At 59.8% G+C, this 18265-nt stretch overlaps 1 protein-coding gene across 4 annotated transcripts in view; it reads right to left on the bottom strand.

Moving 5' to 3' along the window:
• ARID3A (AT-rich interaction domain 3A) overlaps positions 1 to 18265 on the bottom strand; it is a 51366-nt gene that overhangs the window by 25732 nt on the left and 7369 nt on the right. The gene's annotated exons all lie outside the window — the stretch shown is intronic.

Consider the following 18265-nt stretch of genomic DNA (forward strand, 5'->3'; position numbering starts at 1 on the left):
GTAATCCCAGCTACTCAGGAGGCCAAGGCAGGAGAATTGCTTGAACCCGGGAGGCGGAGGTTGCAGTGAGCCGAGATCGCACGATTGCACTCCAGCCTGGGCAGCAAGAGCTGATAATCTGTCTCAAAAAAGAAAAAAATCGTAAAAACACTTTATTGAGGTGACATTTACATAATATAAAATTAACCAGCCAGGCGTGGTGGCTCACACCTGTAATCCCAGCACTTTGGGAGGCCAAGGCAGGTGGATCACCTGACATCAGGAGTTTGAGACCAACCTGGTGAAACCCCATCTCTACTAAAAATACAAAAATTAGGTGGGTGTGGTAGTGGGCACCTGTAATTCCAGATACCTGGGAGGCTGAGGCAGGAGAATCGCTTGAACCCAGGAGGCAGAGGCTGCAGCGAGCCAAGATTGTGAGTTCGCGCCACTGCACTCCAGCCTCCAGCTGGAGTGTAAACCAATTTGAGGTTTACAATTAAGTGACATTTAGTGTATCCACTGTGTTATGCAAACCACAATCTCTGTCCGCATCAGCCATCACTCACTCCCCGTCCTCTCCCAGCCCCGGGACCCATGCATCCCCTTCCTGTCTCTGTGGCTGGGCCTGTTCTGGACATTTCATAGAAACGGGATCACACTGTGTGGCCTTCTGTGTCTGGCACCTCTTACTGAGCGTGACGTCCTCAGGGTTCACCTGCGCTGTGGCCGGGTCAGAGCCTGGCTCCTGTTCACGGCTGTGTCTGTTCCGTGGTGGATGGGCCACACTGCATTTGTCCATTTATCCTTCAATGGACACCTAAGCTGTTTCCACCTTTTGGCTCTCGTGAGTCCTGCTGGTTTGAACATGCATGTATAATCATCGCACCTATTTTTTTTCTCTCTGGTTCTGAGACAAGAAATAGCTCACTGTGAGGCTGGGCGCGGTGGCTCACGCCTATAATCCCAGCACTTCGGGAGGCTGAGGGGGGTGGATCACCTGAGGTTGGGAGTTTGAGACCAGCCTGACCAACATGGAGAAACCCCATCTCTACTAAAAATACAAAATTAGCCAGGCGTGATCGTGCATGCCTGCAATCCCAGCTACTCAGGAGGCTGAGGCAGCAGAATCGTTTGAACCCGGGAGGCGGAGGTTGTGGTGAGCCGAGATCGTGCCATTGCACTCCAGCCTGGGCAACAAAAGTGAAACTCCATCTCAAAAAAAAAAACAAAATAAAGAACTAACTTACTGTGACTCCTACAACCAAAGTTAAACTGAAAGAGCTGGTTTTTATCTCCCAAATCCCCATGAAGCAGCTAGGATGGTAAATGAGATGCCCCCTCCTTCCAGCAGCCTCCAAGGTTGGAGGCACCAAGGGGCTTAGAAGTCAAGATCAAGATCAAACCAGGTCTCTCCCCTGCTCTATGGTTAACCATGGCTCCCTATCGCTCCCAGGAGAAGGCCCAACTCCCTGCCTGCCTGCCGGGCCCCATGCGAGCCTCCACATGGCTACAGCCATCTGTACACACGCTGGCTGCTCCCTGAACCCCCCTTTCCCTGCGTGGGCCCCTCTCACTCCTGCAGCAGCAGGCGGCCTGCGCTGACCCTCGGCACCTTCCCGGAGTCAGGCTGGGTGCTCATCCATTTATTCTGGGGACGGCCTCTTTCCATCTTTCCTGCCTACCTCCCACCCATGAAGGCAAAATCTAGGCCAGATGTGGTGACTCACACCTGTCATCCCAGCATTTGGGAGGCCAAAGTGGGCAGATCACCTGAGGTCAGGAGTCCCAGCCTGGCCAACATGGAGAAACCCCGTCTCTACTAAAAATACAAAAATTAGCCGGGCGTGGTGGTGAACCCCTGTAATCCCAGCTACTCAGGAGGCTGAGACGGAAGAATCACTTGAACTTGAGAGGCAGAGGTTGCAGTAAGCCGAGATCGCGCCATTGCACTCAAGCCTGGGCAACAGAGCAAGACTCTGTCTCAAAACAAAACAAAAAAAGACAGAATCAGGGTCTATGGGGCACAGTGGCGGAAATCCAGCAGGCGTCCACTGGAGGGAGGGAAAGGCCAGGGGCAGCGGCTCCTGCCTATAATCCCAGCACTTTGGGAGGCCAAGGCAGGAGGATGGCTCGAGGCCAGGAGTTGGAGGAAGAAGGAAAAGAAAGAGGCTGTAAGGAGCTTTCCTTCCTCCAATGCTGGTGTCCCCTTCCTGGCCCCTCTGTGAAGCCCCACTCCTGGCAGCTCCCATCCACTGACAGCACTCCCAGCCCCCCGCCCCCTCCCAGAGGCCCTGATAACCCCTGCTATCGGACACGGCGGAGGCCTGGGGCAGAGGCTGAGATGACTCAGCACCTGCGGCTGCTGCTCCCCAGGTGGGCAGGGTCCCTGGGGGCCTCGGGGCCTCCCCCTCCACACAAGCACCCACGCTGCCGCTGGGAGGGGTGGACAGGGTGGGACCCAGCACTGCCTCCCCACACCCCTGGGGCCCTGCTCTGCATTTGGGGAAACTGAGGCAGGGAGGGGGTCCACACCTCTCTGGTAACCAGGTTTGCAGAGCACCAGCAACCTGCAAAGCCGCTCACTTGTCCACAGCCCAGAGAGGCGGGAAGGAGGTGGCCAGAGTGCGCCCCCGCAGCCACATCACTGCTGCAGACTCCAGGATGGCCGGGCGCTGTGGCTCATGCCTGTAATCCCATAATGCCAGTACTTTGGGAGGCTGAGGCGGACGGATCACCTGAGGTCAGGAGTTTGAGACCAGCCTGGCCAACATGGTAAAACCCTGTCTCTACTAAAATACAAAAATTAGCCAGGCGTAGTGGCAGGCACCTGTAATCCGAGCTACTCGGGAGCTGAGGCAGGAGAATCACTTGGATCCGGGAGGCGGAGGTTGCAGTGAGCGGAGATCACGCCATTGCACTCCAGCCTGGGTGACAAGAGTGAGACTTTGTCTCAAAAAAAAAAAAAAAAAGACTCCAGGCCTCACCCCTCTTCCCCTCCCCACAGAGTCCAGAGGCCAGGAATGAACAGCTGGACAAATGAGGCAGGAATGAAGCAGGAATGAAGACTGGGCAGAGCCTGGGCTGCAGATGGGAGGAGGGCAGGGGGGCAGGAGGACCTGGAGTCTCACGCCCCAGTCTGCCTGTTCTCCGGGCCTCAGTTTACCCATGGTGGGGATGGGGCCGATGCCATCAAGAAGCAGAAGCTGGCGCTGCGGTCCCGCAGGACTGCGGCCCCGGGAGGCCGGGGGATTTTGAGTCTTGGTGTTTTTCCCATTCCGGAAACTCCCAGGACTGACAGAGGCGGCGGAGCTGAGTGCGGACCACAGGGCCAGCCGCACGGGGCTGTCAGTCCACAGGGTTTCTGCCAGGACAGTGCACTCTGCAGCCGTTATGGAGCACCTCTTGTATTTCCTGGACTGTCTTGTACGCCGGGGAGATGCAGTGTCCAAAAAGGGCCCGGACTTCCCGGTTCAGGGAGCAGGAGGAAGAAGTCAGCTGGGGCGGGTGGGCTGCCAAGTGAAACACCAGGGGACAGGCGGCCCTGACCGACCTGAACTGACGGGTCGGGGAGGGCAGGGTCACCCACACCCAGCAGGCGCTTACTTAGCTAGCGTCTGCTGTGTGACCTCAGGCCCTTCCCCACCCTCTCTGGGCTCTGCCCGGCCATGGGTTGCTCCTGGTGCACCTGACCGGCCGGGGGCTCCCCCGCCTGCCTAAGCCACGAGGTCCTTTCAATTCCTGTCAGCACAGCCGGGCCTCGGCGGATGCAGATGCTGAGAGCCCCGCCGGGCGTGGGGAAATTGGGGAAGTGATTCTGGGCAGGGCCGAACATCTGCCGGCTCCACTCCCCCGGCCCTGATGGGCCCGAGTCCCCTCTCTGGAAATACACAGCGCCGCACCCACGGGGCGGATATTAATAACACGCTCCAGAAATGACCATGAAGCGCGGCCCGGGAAGCCGGCGCGGCGAAGGTGCTTCTCTGTGGATTTCCAGATCACGAGATTCCGTGGGAGCTCGCTGACGACAAACCCTCCTCGTTCTCCCGTGACGGGCCCTTCGCGCGAGCGCCACCCTGGAACCTCAGTCTTCTCATCTGTGAAGCGGTCCTGGGGCATCTGGGTGGGGGCTGAGACATAGATGGGGGAGTCCCTCGCTCAGGGAGGAGACGCTGGCCGGCCGCCAGCCCGTTTCACAGTTGGGGAAACTGAGGCCCACAAGTCCGGGACGGCAGCGACAGGCCTGGCGCTGGGATGTGGCCGGGGTGGGGTCAGCTGACAGGCACTTCCAGAAAGTTGGTGCAGAGGAGGCAGGAGGCAGCCCCATGGCGGCGAGATATGACATGGAAATCCCGGGCCTGCAGTCCCTAACGAAGTCCCCGCCCAGGGCACTGGCCTTAAGCAGCCCCTCTGTCTGCCAGGAAACCCGTTTCACAGATGTGGACACAGACGCAGATCTGGGCTGACGGCAGGGGGTGCCCCAGGCCACACTCAAGACACGCCCCACCCCACGGCACCCAGCAAACATTTCAAAGCATCAGGAAGCCACAAATGCAGAATCTCAGTGTGGGCTGGGCACAGTGGCTTCCACCTGTGATCCCAGCACTGTGGGAGGCCAAGGCGGGCGGATTGCTGGAGCCCAGGAGTTTGAGACCTGCCTGGGCCAGATGACAAAACCCTGTTTTTACAAAAAAAAAAAAAAAAAAAAAATTAGCCAGGCATGGTGGCGCACACCTGTAATCCCAGCTACTCGGGGGGCTGAGGCAGGAGGATCATGTGAGCCCAGGAGCTCGAGGCTGCAGTGAGCCGAGATGACATCACTGCACTCCAGCCTGGGCAACAGAGTGAGACCCTGTCACACACACACACACACAAACAAACAAACAGAATTTTAATTTTGAAGCCTTTGGGATTAAAGAAAGAAAACATTAGCCGGGTGCAATGGCTCACGCCTGTAATCCCTGCACTTTGGGAGGCCGAGGCAGGCAGATCACTTGAGGTCAGGAGCTTGAGAGCAGCCTGGCCAACGTGGTGAAACCCCATCTTTACTGAAAATACAAAAATTAGCCGGGCGTGGTGGCGGGCGCCTGTAGTCCCAGGTACTCGGGAGGCTGAGGCAGGAGAATGGCCTGAACCCGGGAGGCGGAGCTTGCAGTGAGCCGAGATCGTGCCACTGCACTGCAGCCTGGGCGACAGAGCGAGACTCTGTCTCATAAATAAATAAATAAATAAATAGGAAAAAGTAAAAGTAAAAAAAACCCAAAATGAAATACCCAGTGTCGTCTTCCCCCAGGCAGTGACGAACCTGCCACTCCACGCGGCCGGGGCGTTCTGTACAGGGTTCCCGCCCCCCAGACTGGCCAGCCCACCCACAATACGCCCTCATGCTCCCACCTGGATGCCGGGGCCCTGCCTCCGCGAGCCTCATTTTCCCCTGCTGGGAGATGGGCTCGGAGTAACCGCGGGGTCCAAGCACTTTGCCCAGAGCTGGGCACTCGGCAATTAACTCCGTCCTGGGGTTCCCTGCAGACGGGACCTGGCCGGTCCCAGAAAGCACCAGAAGTGTCATCCCCAGCCCAAGTGTCCATTCAGAAAGAGGCACCTGGCGGGAGACTGCAGTCCCGTCACTCCCAGCCCAGGTTCTCTGAACAGAAACGCAGCCCAGCACCAGCAGGAGGAGCCGGGCAGTCCAAGGGGACAGAACACGCCTGCCCCGGCCACGTCGACGCCATCCCCACAGTGGGACACGGGCCCGCCCGGGGTCTGAGCCCAAAGAGGCTGCAGGAAGGAAGGGGCTGCTTCCCGCCTCCCACCCAGGAGTCAAGAGGAAGGGCCCTCCCTGGTGGGCTCAGGGTCCAGGGTCCCTCGGGGTACACCTGGCTGGAGCTTCCACCAGACCCCAGGCTGAGGGCAGCACAGGAACTGCCCCTACCATGGGCAGCAGCCTCGGAGCAGTCACTCAAGGCTCTGCCCGCTCCAGGGACACCCCCCCCACCCACCGCAGGGAGCAGATGGAGGTGGGCTGGGGCCACCAGGGACACCTCCCCCCTAGGGAGCAGATGGAGGTGGGCTGGGACCACCCTGGACACCTCCCCCCGCAGGGAGTAGACGGAGGTGGGCTGGGGCAGGCAGCAGGGCCCACGCCGCACACCGTCCCCTCTCTACAGGAGTCAGAGGAGAAACCTGGTGAACCGTAAAGGCCAAGGATGAAAACGAAGTCATAGGAGCTGCACTCCTTCCGATAGCATCCCCATCTTACGGGCGGGGAAACTGAGGCCCAGAGGAGGCACTCACAGGTGGCTGGCCCAGGTCAGGCAGAGCTGGGATCTCTACACGTTGGTGTGGCCAGGCTCTCTTCCCCCAGGTGGTATTAAAGCAATGAATAACCACAGAGGTGATCTGCCTAGTTCCTCCCCAGGAACCAGGTCCAAGTGCCCCCATGAGCTGGGCATGTGGCCAACTGGGGGGGGTGGGCAGTCGCTGGGCAGAGCGCCAGCTGGGGCAGAGACGCCCAGCCACTCCCGGAGAAATGGCCGTCAAGGAGGAATTACGGGCGACGTGGTGGAGGGGATGGGGCGGGTGGCAGAGAGAGAGAGAGGGGAGAGGAGAAAGCAGAGATGCAGACGGAGAGTGACTGCAGAACCCGGGGACATCCCAGCTCCCCTAAGAGCTCAGGAGTTCAGCCTGGGCAACGCAGCAAGACCCTATCTCCAAAAAATAAAATGAAGTTACCGGGTCTGGTGGCGAGTGTCTGTGGTCCCAGCCACTCGGGAGGCTGACGCGGGAAGATCACCAGAGCCCGGGAGGTCGAGGCTGCAGTGAGCTATGACTGCACCGCGGCACTCCAGCCTGGGTGACAGCACGAGACCCTGTCTCAAAATCCACCCCCGAAAACCTGACAATGAAGGAGGTCCAGCCAGGCTGGCAGTCGGGCCCTCCCAGGGCCGGGGTCGGGGGTCCTGGGTGGGGGACGCTCACTTGCCCGGAAGACCTACATTTGTAGCAGTGAGCGTGGTGCCCCTGAGATGGGTCAAGGTTTGGGGGCATCGACCACAGCAACGGGGCTGAGGCCACGGCAGACACACACCATGGCCGCGTGGGACCGCCCCCACCGACACTCCTACCCAGACACACAGCCAGACACTCCCACGCAGACACACACACACACACCCCCTGGACGCGCCCCTGCAGCCAGACACACGGGGAGCAGACACACCCGGGAGATAACGGCGAGACAGACCCGCCCTCCACCGCGCTGCCGCCATCAGGACTCCAGTACCAGGGGCGGGAGCTTCTGCTCCATGCACGGCTGTGTCCCCAGCAAGCAGGCGGGCTGGCATACAGCAGGTGCTCCATAAGTGCCCATGAGAGGGTCAGGCTGGCATACAGCAGGTGCCCCATAAGTGCCCATGAAAGGGTCGGGCTGGCATACAGCAGGTTCCCCATAAGTGCCCATGAGAGGGTCGGGCTGGCATACAGCAGGTGCCCCATAAGTGCCCATGAGAGGGTCGGGCTGGCATACAGCCGGTGCTCCATAAGTGCCCATGAAAGGGTCGGGCTGGCATACAGCAGGTGCTCCATAAGTGCCCATGAAAGGGTCGGGCTCAGACATATGTGTGCCCAGGGAGGTACAGCCTGGTGTTTCTGCCCTAACCTTGCCCAGGGCACGGTGCCACGTCAGCAGATTTCTTCTCTCCGCAAGTCTGACATCAGCGTGTCACTGGGGCTTCAGGGGAGGGTCCTGCCCTCCTCTCCCAGCTTCTGGGGGCTCCAGGTGTCCTTGGCTTGTGGCCACATCGCTCCAGCCTCTGCCTCTGTCTCCATAACACTAGCGATCCACGGCGCTCGTCCTTTTTTGTTTGTTTGTTTGTTTGTTTTTTTGAGACGGAGTCTCGCTCTGTCGCCCAGGCTGGAGTGCAGTGGCGCAATCTCGGCTCACTGCAAGCTCCGCCTCCCGGGTTCACGCCATTCTCCTGCCTCAGCCTCTCCGAGTGCTGGGACTACAGGCGCCTGCCACCACGCCCGACTAATTTTTTGTATTTTTAGTAGAGACGGGGTTTCACCGTGGTCTCGATCTCCTGACCTCGTGATCCGCCCGCCTCAGCCTCCCAAAGTGCTGGGATTACAAGCGTGAGCCACCGCGCCCAGCCCTTTTTTTTTTTTTCTTTTTTTTGACACAGGGTCCTGCCCTGTCGCCCAGGCTGGAGTGCAGTGCTGCCACTATAGCTCACTGCAGCCTTGACCTCCTGGGCTCAAGCAATCCTCCTGCCTTAGCCTCCTGAGTAGCTGGGACCACAGGCGCCACCACCACACCCAGCTAATTTGCGTAGAGGCAGGGATCTCACTCTGTTACTGAGGCTGGTCTCAAGCTCCTGGGCTCACGCGAAACTCCCACCTTGACCTTCCAAAGAGCGGGGATCACAGGCGTGACCTCCCCCTTAGAGGACAACCGACCGGCATGGGATTTGGGGCCACCCTACGCTGCAGGGCCTCACTGAAACTAACGACGTCTTCAGAGACCCTATTTCCAAATGCGTCCCATCTTGAGGTTCTGGGTGGACGTGAGTTTTGGGGGACGCCATCCAATCCAGGACGGGGCTCCTCCTGGAAGGCGGATTCTTAATTGCTCTCACGTTCTCCGTCTCCGAGGGTGGCAGAGGAGGCTGCTGGGCATGGAATCTGGGCACTGTGTCCAGTGTGGCTTCCGGGCATGTGGCCTGGGTCCCCAGGGAGCTCGCCTCCTGAGCCTGGCCAGAACCAGGGCCTGCGGGGCAGCGGGAGGGGCGGTCTCCACCCACTCCCTGCCCACCCGCCTGGGCCCACGGGACCCCCAGCCCAGCCCTGAGCAAGGGGCAAGGCTGCACCCCGGCGCCGGGGCCTTCAATGGCCAGATTAGTCACCGTTTAACCCTGTGACCCCCAATTGTCCTCTGGCCATGTGCAGCCGGCAGAGCGGAGAAGAGGCGGTCTGCAGCCGCCCCCCGTGTGCCACCCACCAGGTCGGCACTGCAGCGGCTCCTGGCCCGGCTCCCGGCCGCCAGTGGAGAGGACCTTGAGTCAAGCGTCCCTCGTGGGTGAAGCCCCTGGGTGCCACCGTGGGGCAGCTGCGGGGGCCGTGTCGCCGCCGCCCCAGTCAGGACCGACAGAGAATTTGGGCCATCGAAGGGACCTGGACTTCAGCCCTTTGTGTCCAGCAGGGAAACTGAGGCAAGAGTAGACAGGGCTCTGCTGGCAGCTCCTCGGGGTCGGAAAGGGTGGGGCTGCACACCCAGTGGCCCTGTCCATAGCTCGGTGGTCACTGGGGCTCCACTGGCTAGGCCGGCTCCACAGCCCACGGCGGACAGGGCGGACGCTGATCTGTGCCCCGCGATCGACGCACTCCGCTGACCAAGACAGACAGCGCCACTCTCTAGCAGCCCTGGGGGGCTGATGGTTAACAGGCCCCACCGTGACCTCATGCTTCAGGGTCCAGCACGAGGCTCCCAGACGCTCAGGCACACGAGAAGGTCGCCCATCACGGGCGCACGTGTGCACACGCGGGGAGCCCAAGCAGGCACGCTTTTGGACACACACTCTCCAGCCTCGGCGTGCACACACACATACGCTTGCAGCCACCCCTGACACACACACACACACACACACACAGCCACATCCACACACACACACAGCCACATCCACACAAAACACAAGAGACCAGTCCGGCACAGCAGCTCATGCCTGTAATCCCAGCACTTTCAGAGACCGAGGTGGGAGGATCACTTGAGCCCAGGAGTTTGAGACCAGGCTGGGCAACATGATGGCAAGACCCCAACTTTATAGTTAAAAAAATGCATACACAGGAGACCATCACCCCAACATAGACATTCACAAAGGACGTCAGGGCAGACGCACGTCTGGACACACTCACCAACAGGTCCACGCAAAACAGGGACATGGGAAGTTTGCCACGTCACTCAGCACACGGAGACCTAAACAAACACCGTGGTACTGGCTGGGGACACGCAGGCGGGCGTGTGGGGTGCCACTGGCTGGGTGCACACAGCCCCACACACGAGACCCACAGAATCCAGCAGGTGCCCGGCGGGCAGAGGCCATGGAGGGTCCGAAGATGTCTCTGTAGCAAGATTCCCTCCCAGGCAGGGTCCCAGGAGACAGGACCCACAAGCCGCCTGGCCACAGCCTCAGCGTGCACACTCACACGCACGCCACGGCGGCTCACCACGCCCACTCCCCCGCCCAGGCACCGCGTGGGGACACTCTCTGCCTGCGGGCACCGCTCCCTCGGGCCGCCGCGTGTGTTATTAGAAAGCATGGGGCGGGGCCGGCGCTTGGCAGCAGCCACCAGGGTGGGACGCCGGCGGTGGGCGTGGGGCCAGGCCACGGTGGCGGTGACCCCGCGGCGGTGACCCGGTGGCCAGGCGGTGGCGCAGGGGCCAGATAAGGCTCTTCCGGCTGAGTCAGCGAGGCTCCTGGCACGGGCACGGGCCGGGGCACATTGCCAGGGGCTGGCGGGCAGGCGCCCGCCCCTCACCCGCCAGGGCCCAGCTGGCCTGTCGCCAGCAGCCACAGTGGCTTTGATGAGGCAGGCGGTGCCCTGGCGGGGAGGACCAGGTGCCCGGGGGGCTTCCCGACAGCCCTCCCCCCGGCTCACGTGCAGCCACCGGCACCAGGGCTGGCGGCCAGGGCCTGGCTCGGGGCGCTCTCGACAAACACACTCAGTCTCAAAAACAGCCGCTGCCTCTGTGTGCTCCGAAGCTGGGGCCTGACCTCTGGGCAAAGGCCCCGGCTGCATCATCTGCCTAGAACACCTGCCTGCGCTGGGAAAATTCTCCTTCTCCTTCTTCTCAGGCCCCAGAAGCCCAGCTGCAGTGTTGGCCTCCTCTACTCCTGCCTGGACCAAGGGTGCCTCCGTTCTGTCCCCAAAACGGGCTCCAGAAGGGGTCCTCCCAGCCTCCTTCTCCCAGCTCCAAACACTGCCAAGTGCCCTCATGCTCTGCCCACCCCGCCTGCTACACCGAGCTTGACTGACCCGTGGCCCAGGATGGCTTTAAATGCAGCCCAATGCAAATGTGTACATTTCTTAGCACATGATGAGATTTTTTTGCAATTATTTTTTGGTTCATCAAGTATCATTAGTGTTACTATATTTTACGTGTGGCCCAAGACAATTCTTCTTCTTCCAATGTAGCCCCAGGGAAGCCAAAAAATTTGCCACTCTGGCCCTACACATTATGCTCCAGCCACAGCAATCCAAGAGGCAGGCCTTGCCCTGCTCTGGCTCGCTAACGAACTCTTACACATCCTGCAAAGCCCCAGCCCCAATGCCCCTTCCTCTGGGCAGCCTCCCCTTCAATCCCCTCTAGCCCAGCCCTGACCCCTCGAGGGACGTGGGGAAGCCCAGCAGCCCCTCCAGGCCTCGGTCTGAAATGGACATGGTGAGGCCAGGGCAGATCCCAATGCTACCTTCACATCCAGCTCTGGCTCCCACCAGCCTGGGGGTCTCTGGGGCACGATGAAGAAAATGTGTGCCCGCTTCTCCCAGAGCCCTGGCAATTCCAGCTCCCCACCTCCTCCCCACACTGCGCTGAGCAACTCTCACGTCCTGAAGATGTTCATTACAGTATTGTTTACAACAGGGAAATGACCGAGGGAAGTGTGTGGACGTGGGGGTGTCCAGCGCCATGAGGGGAACATCCATACAGCTGAAAAGAACCAGGCGGCAGGCCGGGCGCGGTGGCTCACGCCTGTAATCCCAGCACTTTGGGAGACTGAGGCGGGCAGATCACGAGGTCAGGAGATCGAGACCATCCTGGCTAACACGGTGAAACCCTGTCTCTACTAAAAATACACAAAATTAGCTGGGCATGGTGGCGGGCACCTGTAGTCCCAGCTACTCGGGAGGCTGAGGCAGGAGAATGGCGTGAACCCGGGAGGTGGAACTTGCAGTGAGCCGAGATCGCGCCACTGCACTCCAGACTGGGAAACAGAGCGAGACTCCGTCTCAAAAAAAAAAAAAAAGAGCTGAAAAGACCAAAAAAGACCAAAACCTGGACGCCCGTTTCTTGCTGGGGTCTTACTTCACTCCCGAGAGCTGCCTGACAGGCACCGTGGTGAGGACCCAGTGGTCTCTGGGGCTGGGTCCAGAGAGGTGTGTCTGACCTTGAGCCCGAGAGGCTGCTGGTGGCCGTCCCTGCCCCAGGGCCCACACACGCCCAGCTGTCAGGCCCAGAGGCCAGGATACGAGCACAGCACTGAGATCTGCCCTGGTCTAACCACTTTTATTCCAGACAAAAAGAAAAACGGAGGGGCAGCTGGGCTTCCCCAAAACCGTCCCGCCAGCAGCTCCCTGGGCCATCCATCCACACACCCCTGGGTCCTCTCTGGCGAGTGCATCCCGGGGGTCAAATTCCAGCTCTGACACGTCCCCGGGCGACTGTGCACGGTCATGTGATCGCCCCGTGCCTCAGTTTCTCGTCTGCCCGACAGGTTCAACGGCAGCTCCTTCCTCGTGGGATCAAGTGAGGATATGGGAGCTAACCCATCTAAAACACTTAGTCACCTTCTTCATGCAGTGAAGCAACAGATACTGATGAGTGCCGTCATTCCTACACACCTCTGAGCTCATCTGCAAGTTACATGGGAAGCGAGCTTTACCTTGGAAAGCAGAGGGAGGGATCCTGACACCGAATGAAAATCAGAACCACAGGGAGAAACCATGCCACCCCCACAAGGAGGCTAGGATCAAAAGTCGACAATAGGCCGGACGTGGTGGCTCACGTCTGTGATCCCAGCACTCTGGGAGGCTGAGGTGTGAGGATCACCTGAGGTTGGGAGTTCAAGACCACCCTGCCCAACACGGTGAAACCCCGTCTCTACTGAAAATACAAAAAATTAGCTGGGTGTGGTGGCGGGCGCCTGTAATCCCAGCACTTTGGGAGGCTGAGGCGGGCGGATCACGATGTCAGGAGATCGAGACCATCCTGGCTAACACGGTGAAACCCCGTCTCTACTAAAAATACAAAAAATTAGCCGGGCTTGGTGGCGGGCGCCTGTAGTCCCAGCTACTCGGGAGGCTGAGGCAGGAGAATGGTGTGGACCCGGGAGGCGGAGCTTGCTGTGAGCCGAGATGGCGCCACTGCACTCCAGCCTGGGAGACAGAGTGAGACTCTGTCTCAAAATAAAAAATAAAAAAAAAAAGTTGACAATAACAAGTGGTGAGGATGCAGAGGAACTGGAACCCACATCTGTGGCTGGCGGGAAGGTAACGTGGGCAGCTGCTTGCTAAACGGTCTAGCAGTTCCTCTGATGGGTAAATATGGAGTCACCAGCAGACCCACCAATTCTCCCAGACACACACCCAAAAGTAATACAAACGTACACCCACATAAAAACTTGTAGAGCACCACAAACCCAAAAGGCAGAAACAGGCCAAGCGGCCATCGAAAGCGGAACGGGCAAACACAATATGGCACATCCATCCAGCAGAATACGACTCAGCTGTGAAAAGGAAGGAGGCTCTGACCCAGGCCACAGCGCCGATCCACCTTGAGGACGTCACGCTCAGTGAGATACGCCAGACACGAAAGGCCACGCAGTGTGTGATCCCATTTCTTTTCTTTGTTCTTGTTTCTCTGAGATGGAGTCTCCCTCTGTTGCCCAAGCTGGAGTGCAGTGGCGCGATCTCGGCTCATGGCAACCTCTGCCTCTTGGGTTCAAGCGATTCTGCCTCAGCCTCCCGAGTGCTGGGATTACAGGTGCCCGCCACCACATCCAGCTAATTTTTGTATTTTTAGTAAAGACAGAGTTTTGCTATGTTGGCCAGGCTGGTCTCAAACTCCTGACCTCAGGTGATCTGCCCACCTCGGCCTCCCAAAGTACAGGGATTACAGGCGTGAGGCACTGCACCCGGCTGTGTGATCCCATTTCTTTTTTTTTTTTTTTTTTTTTTTGAGACAGAGTCTCGCTCTGTCACCCAGGCTGGAGTGCAGTGGCACGATCTCGGCTCACTGCAAGCTCCGCCTCCCGGGTTCACGCCATTCTCCTGCCTCAGCATCTCCGAGTAGCTGGGACTACAGGCGCCCGCCACCACGCCCGGCTAATTTTTTGTATTTTTAGTAGAGACGGGGTCTCACCGTGGTCTCGATCTCCTGACCTCGTGATCCGCCCGCCTCGGCCTCCCAAAGTGCTGGGATTACAAGCATGAGCCACCGCGCCCGGCGCCCATTTCTATACAATGTCCAGAACCGGCCAATCCACAGAGGCAGGAGGGGATGTGTGGTTGCCAGGGGCTGGGGGGTGTTGGTAGAATAGGGGGATAATAGTTAAAGGGTCAGGGTTTATTTTATTTTATTTATTTAGAGACGGAATCTCCCTCTGTCGCCCAGGCTGGAGTGCAGTGGTGCAATCTCAGCTCACTGCAAGCTCCACCTCCCGGGTTCACGCCATTCTCCTGCCTCAGCCTCCTGAGTAGCTGGGACTACAGGCGCCCGCCACCACGCGTGGCTAATTTTTTGTATTTTTAGTAGAGATGGGGTTTCACCCCGTTAGCCAGGATGGTCTCGATCTCCTGACCTTGTGATCCGCCCACCTCGGCCACCCAAAGTGCTGGGATTACAGGCGTGAGCCACTGCACCCACCCTATCCTTCTTATTTTTTTAAGAGACAGGGTCTCGCTCTGTCACTGAAGCTGGAGTGTGGTGGCTCGATCACAGCTCCCTGCAGCCTTGTCCTCCTGGGCTCAAGGGATCCTCCCACCTCAGGGTCCCAAGTAACTGGGACTACAGGTGTGCGCCACCGCGCCCTGTAGAGACGGGGTCTTGCTATACTGCCCAGGCTGGTCTAGAACTCCTGGGCTCAGGCGATCTGCCCATCTCGGCCTCCCACAGTGCTGGGATTACAGGTGTGAGCCACTGTGCCCAGCCCGAACCGTACAATTAGAACAGTGAATTGTATGGCATATGAATTATAGCCCAATAAAGCTGTTTTTTAAGATTCATCTCAAATTCATTCAATACTTATTAGAGTTGTTGAGACTAAAGGTTCAAATCCTCAAGCAGCTGAAGATCTGTGATTAACAGCCTGTGTGTTTAAAATCCCATCACGGGCGGGGCGTGGTGGCCCACGCCTCTAATCCCAGCACTTTGGGAGGCCGAGGCGGGTGGATCACGAGGTCAGGAGATCGAGACTATCCTGGCTAACGTGGTGAAACCCCGTCTCTACTAAAAATACAAAAAATTAGCCAGGCGTGGTGGCGGGCGCCTGTAGTCCCAGCTACTCGGGAGGCTGAGACACGAGAATGGCGTGAACCCGGGAGGCGGGGCTTGCAGTGAGCCAAGATCGCGCCACTGCACTCCAGCCTGGGCGACAGAGTGAAACTCCGTCTCAAAAAATAAATAAATAAATAAAATCCTACCATGGTGGGGTGCGGTGGCTCACGCCTGTAATCCCAGCACTGTGGGAGGCCGAGGCGGGCGGATCGCCTGAGCCCAGGAGTTCTAGACCAGCCTCGGCAACATAGCAAGACCCCGTCTCTACAAAAATTAGCTGAGTTTGGTGGCGCCCGTCTGTACTCGCAGCTACTCAGGAGGCTGAGGCAGGAGGATCACTTGAACCCAGGAGATCGAGGCTGCAGGGAGTTAGGACAGCACCACTACACTCCAGCCCACCCGACGGAGTAAGACCCTGCCTCAAAAATTATAACAATAATCCAATAAAATCCTACCATGGCCGCTTTCTAGAACCCAGGCCTGCTGTGTGGGTGACAGGAGGCCACCAGGCTACGTCAGACATCAGAAGGCTGAGATCCTAATCACTGCCCCACACGTGCTGGCCTCCAAAACTGCACGTCCCCAGGCCCCAGGCAGCAAGGTTCCAGGTGTCCACGGAAAGAACCCAGGCCCTGAGCCTGCTGCGCCCGACGCCCCCCCGCCCCCCGAGGCCTGGCCACCCACCAGACCTGCAGCCGACAGCAGAATTTCACAGCTGTCGAGGATTTGCAGGCGGAAGTTAGCCCCAAGCCCTGCCAGGACCCGGGAGGAAGAGGCAGAGATGGTGCCAAGCGGCCGGCCGGCGGGCCAGGCCTGCCACGTGCCAGGAAGGGGGTGGGGCAGGCGCCAGAGTCAACAGGGGCCCCAGCGGGGGTGGGGGGGTAACACTGACTGGGCCGGTTGGGCCCAGGCCACTGTTGACACTGGGAACGCAGGTGCCTGGCCAGCTGGGCGGGTGGCGGCATCGGCGGCTGGACCTGCCACAAACGGCCCAGGATAAGATCCCAGGACTGGCCGTGCACCGTGGCTCAGGCCTGTAATCCCAGCACTTTGGGAGGCTGAGTTAGGCAGATCACTTGAGCCCAGGAGTTTGAGACCAACCTGGGCAACACAGCAAAAGCCCTTCTCTAGAGAAAAAAAAAAATCACAGGACTGCAGGGCGGGGGCCTCCCCTCACCCCTGCTGCCCACGACCATCCCTCGGCCCTCATCTTCTCGGAGTTCCAATCCCATCTCCTGCAAGACCCAGAGGCGGCACCCGGCCCCTACACACAAGACCCAGCCCGGAGGCAGCACCCGGCCCCTACACACAAGACCCAGCCTGGAGGCAGCACCCGGTCCCTACACACAAGACCCAGCCTGGAGGCAGCACCCGGTCCCTACACACAAGACCCAGCCTGGAGGCAGCACCCGGTCCCTACACACAAGACCCAGCCCGGAGGCAGCACCCGGCCCCTACACACAACACCCAGCCCGGAGGCAGCACCCGGCCCCTACACACAACACCCAGCCTGGAGGCAGCACCCGGTCCCTACACACAACACCCAGCCCGGAGGCAGCACCCGGCCCCTACACACAAGACCCAGCCTGGAGGCAGCACCCGGTCCCTACACACAACACCCAGCCCGGAGGCAGCACCCGGTCCCTACACACAAGACCCAGCCCGGAGGCAGCACCCAGCCCCTACACACAAGCCGAGCTTCAGTCCACCTCAGGGCCTCTGCACTGCCTGGTACACCCAGGGGGCAGGCGCGGGGCGGCAGGAGCTCCAGGAATACCTGAGGCTGCCGGTGACACAGTGACCCCCTCCCTGCTCTGGCCTCAGTTTCCCCATCTCGGCTTCCTGCTGCAGAAAAACCCTGCATGGCACCTACGACCTTGACCTGCGGTGTCGCCCAGACAAGGTGGACAGTGGCGGCCAGTGGCTTCTGCCTCCTGCCTTCATTTCGGACACGCTGCGGGCTGTGGGGTCAGGGCGCCCGGCCCCTCATCCTTGCCTGATCTGGGCCAGTCACCCCAAAACTCCCCCATCCGCTTTGGGCCTTGGAGGCCGGGGCTGTCTGGGCCGAGCGTGTGTCCAGGGTCAGGGGGTCCCATCCACCTCTGACCCCAAAGGACCAACTGCATGGGGGGCCTTGACCCTTCCCCTCGGCTTGGCTATAACCCTGCGGGGATGGAGGTCTCTGTCCCGCTCCCGCCTGCCCCCCCAGCCCAGGGCTCCCTGCAGGCTGAGTCCCGGGCAGACGGCCAATATTGGGTGAATAAACCAATGAAATTAAAGAGAATCCACTCTCGACATGCTCATCTGCATCATCTTAAACCCAGAAAAGATCACAAGACCCCTTCTCCCAACGCTGAGCCTCTGTTTTCTGACTGGCAAAATGGGACCCACGGCGGCGTGGCCCATGGAGCATCCCCTTCTGCAGGAGAGGTAAACTGAGGCACGGAGCAGGGTGGACTCAGTGAGACACCCCCACCCCGAGTCCCCGCCGCTGCCCTGGCCGTTCTCCCACACCGTGGCCGGCTTTCAGCAATTTACTATTTGTGAGTTTCCAGGCAGCCCAAACTTCAGTCTCTTGAGGGCTGCTGGGGTGAGAGCCGCCCCTTAAGCTACGAGGCGCCGCTGGAGTCAGGAGCCCCGGGGAGGCCCCACTGGGTGTCTGTGCCTTGGCCCCTCCTCGGAGGCTCCTCAGAGCGGATTCTGGAAGCCCAGGGCCGACGGGGCTGCCCCGAGGCAGGCATGTCCCAGCGTGTCCATCATCCACCTCCCTGCGGGAGCCCAGACCAGCTCCAGCCCCAGGCGAGGAGGTGGCTCCCCCCAGCCGCACCCAGAGGTCGCGGCAGAGCCCAGCTGGCCGAGGGCTGGAATGTGAGCCTGGCCACCATCTGGTTTCCATCTGCCCGGCCCAGCACAGCCCAACTTCAAAGCATCCCCCGCTCGGCCACTTCCTCTGGCCTGGCCGCCTGCGGGGAAAGGCTGGGGCGGCCCCTACTTCCTCCTTCAGCCTGGGGTCCCTGAGAA

The sequence above is a fragment of the Hylobates moloch genome, unplaced genomic scaffold, assembly GCF_009828535.3.
Source record: "Hylobates moloch isolate HMO894 unplaced genomic scaffold, HMol_V3 SCAFFOLD_15, whole genome shotgun sequence".
In the NCBI taxonomy this organism is placed as follows: Eukaryota; Metazoa; Chordata; class Mammalia; order Primates; family Hylobatidae; genus Hylobates; species Hylobates moloch.